Source organism: Candoia aspera, chromosome 11 (assembly GCF_035149785.1).
Source record: "Candoia aspera isolate rCanAsp1 chromosome 11, rCanAsp1.hap2, whole genome shotgun sequence".
Taxonomy (NCBI): domain Eukaryota; kingdom Metazoa; phylum Chordata; class Lepidosauria; order Squamata; family Boidae; genus Candoia; species Candoia aspera.
The window spans coordinates 24,144-30,376 of record NC_086163.1 but is presented as its reverse complement, the minus strand read 5'-3'; positions in this window follow the sequence as shown (position 1 = coordinate 30,376).

The window sequence follows — 6,233 nt, the reverse complement described above, 5'->3', positions numbered from 1 at the left end:
CCATGCCGGAAACTGAACTGGTGTCCTAGACGGCATTTGGATATCAATTCTGAACTCGCATGTTATTGCTAAAACAACGCAGACCTTGACATTCCCCTACTTTGTATGTTTGCGTGGAGGCCATGTTGGGCTATGTGTTGAAATAGCGATTCTTCTTAGTTAGCTTTCTCTTCAGTCATACAGAGATAAATGAAAATGCATGCATTTCCAGATTCTCCTTTCCAAGCAGAACATGAATCATCACTGTCTTTCAGATCTGGTCTTTCACTGGGCTGCAAACTCGAGTTGTAAAAGTTGAATTCTGCCTTTCCATTGATTGGGCTTATACGAGTTGTTAAGAGCAGGCATCCCTGTAACCATGCCGGAAACTGAACTGGTGTCCTAGACTGCATTTGGATATCAATTCTGAACTGGCATGTTATTGCTAATACAACGCAGACCTTGACATTCCCCTACTTTGTATGTTTCCGTGGAGGCCATGTTGGGCTATGTGTTGAAATAGCGATTCTTCTTAGTTAGCTTTCTCTTCAGTCATACAGAGATAAATGAAAATGCATGCATTTCCAGATTCTCCTTTCCTAGCAGAACATGAATCATCACTGTCTTTCAGATCTGGTCTTTCACTGGGCTGCAAACTTGAGTTCTAAATGTTGAATTCTCCCTTCCCATTAATAGGGCTTATACGAGTTGTTAAGAGCAGGCCTCCCTGTAACCATGCCGGAAACTGAACTGGTGTCCTAGACGGCATTTGGATATCAATTCTGAACTCGCATGTTATTGCTTATACAACGCAGACCTTGACATTCCCCTACTTTGTATGTTTGCGTTGAGGCCATGTTGGGCTATGTGTTGAAATAGCGATTCTTCTTAGTTAGCTTTCTCTTCAGTCATACAGAGATAAATGAAAATGCATGCATTTCCAGATTCTCCTTTCCAAGCAGAACATGAATCATCACTGTCTTTCAGATCTGGTCTTTCACTGGGCTGCAAACTCGAGTTGTAAAAGTTGAATTCTGCCTTCCCATTGATTGGGCTTATACGAGTTGTTGAGAGCAGGCCTCCCTGTAACCATGCCGGATACTGAACTGGTGTCCTAGACGGCATTTGGATATCAATTCTGAACTCGCATGTTATTGCTAATACAACGCAGACCTTGACATTCCCCTACTTTGTATGTTTGCGTGGAGGCCATGTTGGGCTATGTGTTGAAATAGCGATTCTTCTTAGTTAGCTTTCTCTTCAGCCATACAGAGATAAATGAAAATGCATGCATTTCCAGATTCTCCTTTCCAAGCAGAACATGAATCATCACTGTCTTTCAGATCTGGTCTTTCACTGGGCTGCAAACTCGCGTTGTAAAAGTTGAATTCTGCCTTCCCATTGATTGGGCTTATACGAGTTGTTGAGAGCAGGCCTCCCTGTAACCATGCCGGAAACTGAACTGGTGTCCTAGACTGCATTTGGATATCAATTCTGAACTCGCATGTTATTGTTAATACAACGCAGACCTTGACATTCCCCTACTTTGTATGTTTGCGTTGAGGCCATGTTGGGCTATGTGTTGAAATAGCGATTCTTCTTAGTTAGCTTTCTCTTCAGTCATACAGAGATAAATGAAAATGCATGCATTTCCAGATTCTCCTTTCCAAGCAGAACATGAATCATCACTGTCTTTCAGATCTGGTCTTTCACTCGGCTGCAAACTCGAGTTGTAAAAGTTGAATTCTGCCTTCCCATTGATTGGGCTTATACGAGTTGTTGAGAGCAGGCCTCCCTGTAACCATGCCGGATACTGAACTGGTGTCCTAGACGGCATTTGGATATCAATTCTGAACTCGAATGTTATTGCTAATACAACGCAGACCTTGACATTCCCCTACTTTGTATGTTTGCGTGGAGGCCATGTTGGGCTGTGTGTTGAAATAGCGATTCTTCTTAGTTAGCTTTCTCTTCAGTCATACAGAGATAAATGAAAATGCATGCATTTCCAGATTCTCCTTTCCAAGCAGAACATGAATCATCACTGTCTTTCAGATCTGGTCTTTCACTGGGCTGCAAACTCGAGTTGTAAAAGTTGAATTCTGCCTTCCCATTGATTGGGCTTATACGAGTTGTTAAGAGCAGGCCTCCCTGTAACCATGCCGGAAACTGAACTGGTGTCCTAGACGGCATTTGGATATCAATTCTGAACTCGCATGTTATTGCTAAAACAACGCAGACCTTGACATTCCCCTACTTTGTATGTTTGCGTGGAGGCCATGTTGGGCTATGTGTTGAAATAGCGATTCTTCTTAGTTAGCTTTCTCTTCAGCCATACCGAGATAAATGAAAATGCATGCATTTCCAGATTCTCCTTTCCAAGCAGAACATGAATCATCACTGTCTTTCAGATCTGGTCTTTCACTGGGCTGCAAACTCGAGTTGTAAAAGTTGAATTCTGCCTTCCCATTGATTGGGCTTATACGAGTTGTTGAGAGCAGGCCTCCCTGTAACCATGCCGGAAACTGAACTGGTGTCCTAGACTGCATTTGGATATCAATTCTGAACTCGCATGTTATTGTTAATACAACGCAGACCTTGACATTCCCCTACTTTGTATGTTTGCGTTGAGGCCATGTTGGGCTATGTGTTGAAATAGCGATTCTTCTTAGTTAGCTTTCTCTTCAGTCATACAGAGATAAATGAAAATGCATGCATTTCCAGATTCTCCTTTCCAAGCAGAACATGAATCATCACTGTCTTTCAGATCTGGTCTTTCACTCGGCTGCAAACTCGAGTTGTAAAAGTTGAATTCTGCCTTCCCATTGATTGGGCTTATACGAGTTGTTGAGAGCAGGCCTCCCTGTAACCATGCCGGAAACTGAACTGGTGTCCTAGACGGCATTTGGATATCAATTCTGAACTGGCATGTTATTGCTAATACAACGCAGACCTTGACATTCCCCTACTTTGTATGTTTCCGTGGAGGCCATGTTGGGCTATGTGTTGAAATAGCGATTCTTCTTAGTTAGCTTTCTCTTCAGTCATACAGAGATAAATGAAAATGCATGCATTTCCAGATTCTCCTTTCCAAGCAGAACATGAATCATCACTGTCTTTCAGATCTGGTCTTTCACTGGGCTGCAAACTTGAGTTGTAAATGTTGAATTCTCCCTTCCCATTAATAGGGCTTATACGAGTTGTTAAGAGCAGGCCTCCCTGTAACCATGCCGGAAACTGAACTGGTGTCCTAGACGGCATTTGGATATCAATTCTGAACTCGCATGTTATTGCGAATACAACGCAGACCTTGACATTCCCCTACTTTGTATGTTTGCGTGGAGGCCATGTTGGGCTATGTGTTGAAATAGCGATTCTTCTTAGTTAGCTTTCTCTTCAGTCATACAGAGATAAATGAAAATGCATGCATTTCCAGATTCTCCTTTCCAAGCAGAACATGAATCATCACTGTCTTTCAGATCTGGTCTTTCACTGGGCTGCAAACTTGAGTTGTAAATGTTGAATTCTCCCTTCCCATTAATAGGGCTTATACGAGTTGTTGAGAGCAGGCCTCCCTGTAACCATGCCGGAAACTGAACTGGTGTCCTAGACGGCATTTGGATATCAATTCTGAACTCGCATGTTATTGTTTATACAACGCAGACCTTGACATTCCCCTACTTTGTATGTTTGCGTTGAGGCCATGTTGGGCTATGTGTTGAAATAGCGATTCTTCTTAGTTAGCTTTCTCTTCAGTCATACAGAGATAAATGAAAATGCATGCATTTCCAGATTCTCCTTTCCAAGCAGAACATGAATCATCACTGTCTTTCAGATCTGGTCTTTCACTGGGCTGCAAACTCGAGTTGTAAAAGTTGAATTCTGCCTTCCCATTGATTGGGCTTATACGAGTTGTTGAGAGCAGGCCTCCCTGTAACCATGCCGGATACTGAACTGGTGTCCTAGACGGCATTTGGATATCAATTCTGAACTCGCATGTTATTGCTAATACAACGCAGACCTTGACATTCCCCTACTTTGTATGTTTGCGTGGAGGCCATGTTGGGCTATGTGTTGAAATAGCGATTCTTCTTAGTTAGCTTTCTCTTCAGCCATACAGAGATAAATGAAAATGCATGCATTTCCAGATTCTCCTTTCCAAGCAGAACATGAATCATCACTGTCTTTCAGATCTGGTCTTTCACTGGGCTGCAAACTCGAGTTGTAAAAGTTGAATTCTGCCTTCCCATTGATTGGGCTTATACGAGTTGTTGAGAGCAGGCCTCCCTGTAACCATGCCGGAAACTGAACTGGTGTCCTAGACTGCATTTGGATATCAATTCTGAACTCGCATGTTATTGTTAATACAACGCAGACCTTGACATTCCCCTACTTTGTATGTTTGCGTTGAGGCCATGTTGGGCTATGTGTTGAAATAGCGATTCTTCTTAGTTAGCTTTCTCTTCAGTCATACAGAGATAAATGAAAATGCATGCATTTCCAGATTCTCCTTTCCAAGCAGAACATGAATCATCACTGTCTTTCAGATCTGGTCTTTCACTCGGCTGCAAACTCGAGTTGTAAAAGTTGAATTCTGCCTTCCCATTGATTGGGCTTATACGAGTTGTTGAGAGCAGGCCTCCCTGTAACCATGCCGGATACTGAACTGGTGTCCTAGACGGCATTTGGATATCAATTCTGAACTCGCATGTTATTGCTAATACAACGCAGACCTTGACATTCCCCTACTTTGTATGTTTGCGTGGAGGCCATGTTGGGCTGTGTGTTGAAATAGCGATTCTTCTTAGTTAGCTTTCTCTTCAGTCATACAGAGATAAATGAAAATGCATGCATTTCCAGATTCTCCTTTCCAAGCAGAACATGAATCATCACTGTCTTTCAGATCTGGTCTTTCACTGGGCTGCAAACTCGAGTTGTAAAAGTTGAATTCTGCCTTCCCATTGATTGGGCTTATACGAGTTGTTAAGAGCAGGCCTCCCTGTAACCATGCCGGAAACTGAACTGGTGTCCTAGACGGCATTTGGATATCAATTCTGAACTCGCATGTTATTGCTAAAACAACGCAGACCTTGACATTCCCCTACTTTGTATGTTTGCGTGGAGGCCATGTTGGGCTATGTGTTGAAATAGCGATTCTTCTTAGTTAGCTTTCTCTTCAGCCATACCGAGATAAATGAAAATGCATGCATTTCCAGATTCTCCTTTCCAAGCAGAACATGAATCATCACTGTCTTTCAGATCTGGTCTTTCACTGGGCTGCAAACTCGAGTTGTAAAAGTTGAATTCTGCCTTCCCATTGATTGGGCTTATACGAGTTGTTGAGAGCAGGCCTCCCTGTAACCATGCCGGATACTGAACTGGTGTCCTAGACGGCATTTGGATATCAATTCTGAACTCGCATGTTATTGCTAATACAACGCAGACCTTGACATTCCCCTACTTTGTATGTTTGCGTGGAGGCCATGTTGGGCTATGTGTTGAAATAGCGATTCTTCTTAGTTAGCTTTCTCTTCAGCCATACAGAGATAAATGAAAATGCATGCATTTCCAGATTCTCCTTTCCAAGCAGAACATGAATCATCACTGTCTTTCAGATCTGGTCTTTCACTGGGCTGCAAACTCGAGTTGTAAAAGTTGAATTCTGCCTTCCCATTGATTGGGCTTATACGAGTTGTTGAGAGCAGGCCTCCCTGTAACCATGCCGGAAACTGAACTGGTGTCCTAGACTGCATTTGGATATCAATTCTGAACTCGCATGTTATTGTTAATACAACGCAGACCTTGACATTCCCCTACTTTGTATGTTTGCGTTGAGGCCATGTTGGGCTATGTGTTGAAATAGCGATTCTTCTTAGTTAGCTTTCTCTTCAGTCATACAGAGATAAATGAAAATGCATGCATTTCCAGATTCTCCTTTCCAAGCAGAACATGAATCATCACTGTCTTTCAGATCTGGTCTTTCACTCGGCTGCAAACTCGAGTTGTAAAAGTTGAATTCTGCCTTCCCATTGATTGGGCTTATACGAGTTGTTGAGAGCAGGCCTCCCTGTAACCATGCCGGATACTGAACTGGTGTCCTAGACGGCATTTGGATATCAATTCTGAACTCGAATGTTATTGCTAATACAACGCAGACCTTGACATTCCCCTACTTTGTATGTTTGCGTGGAGGCCATGTTGGGCTGTGTGTTGAAATAGCGATTCTTCTTAGTTAGCTTTCTCTTCAGCCATAC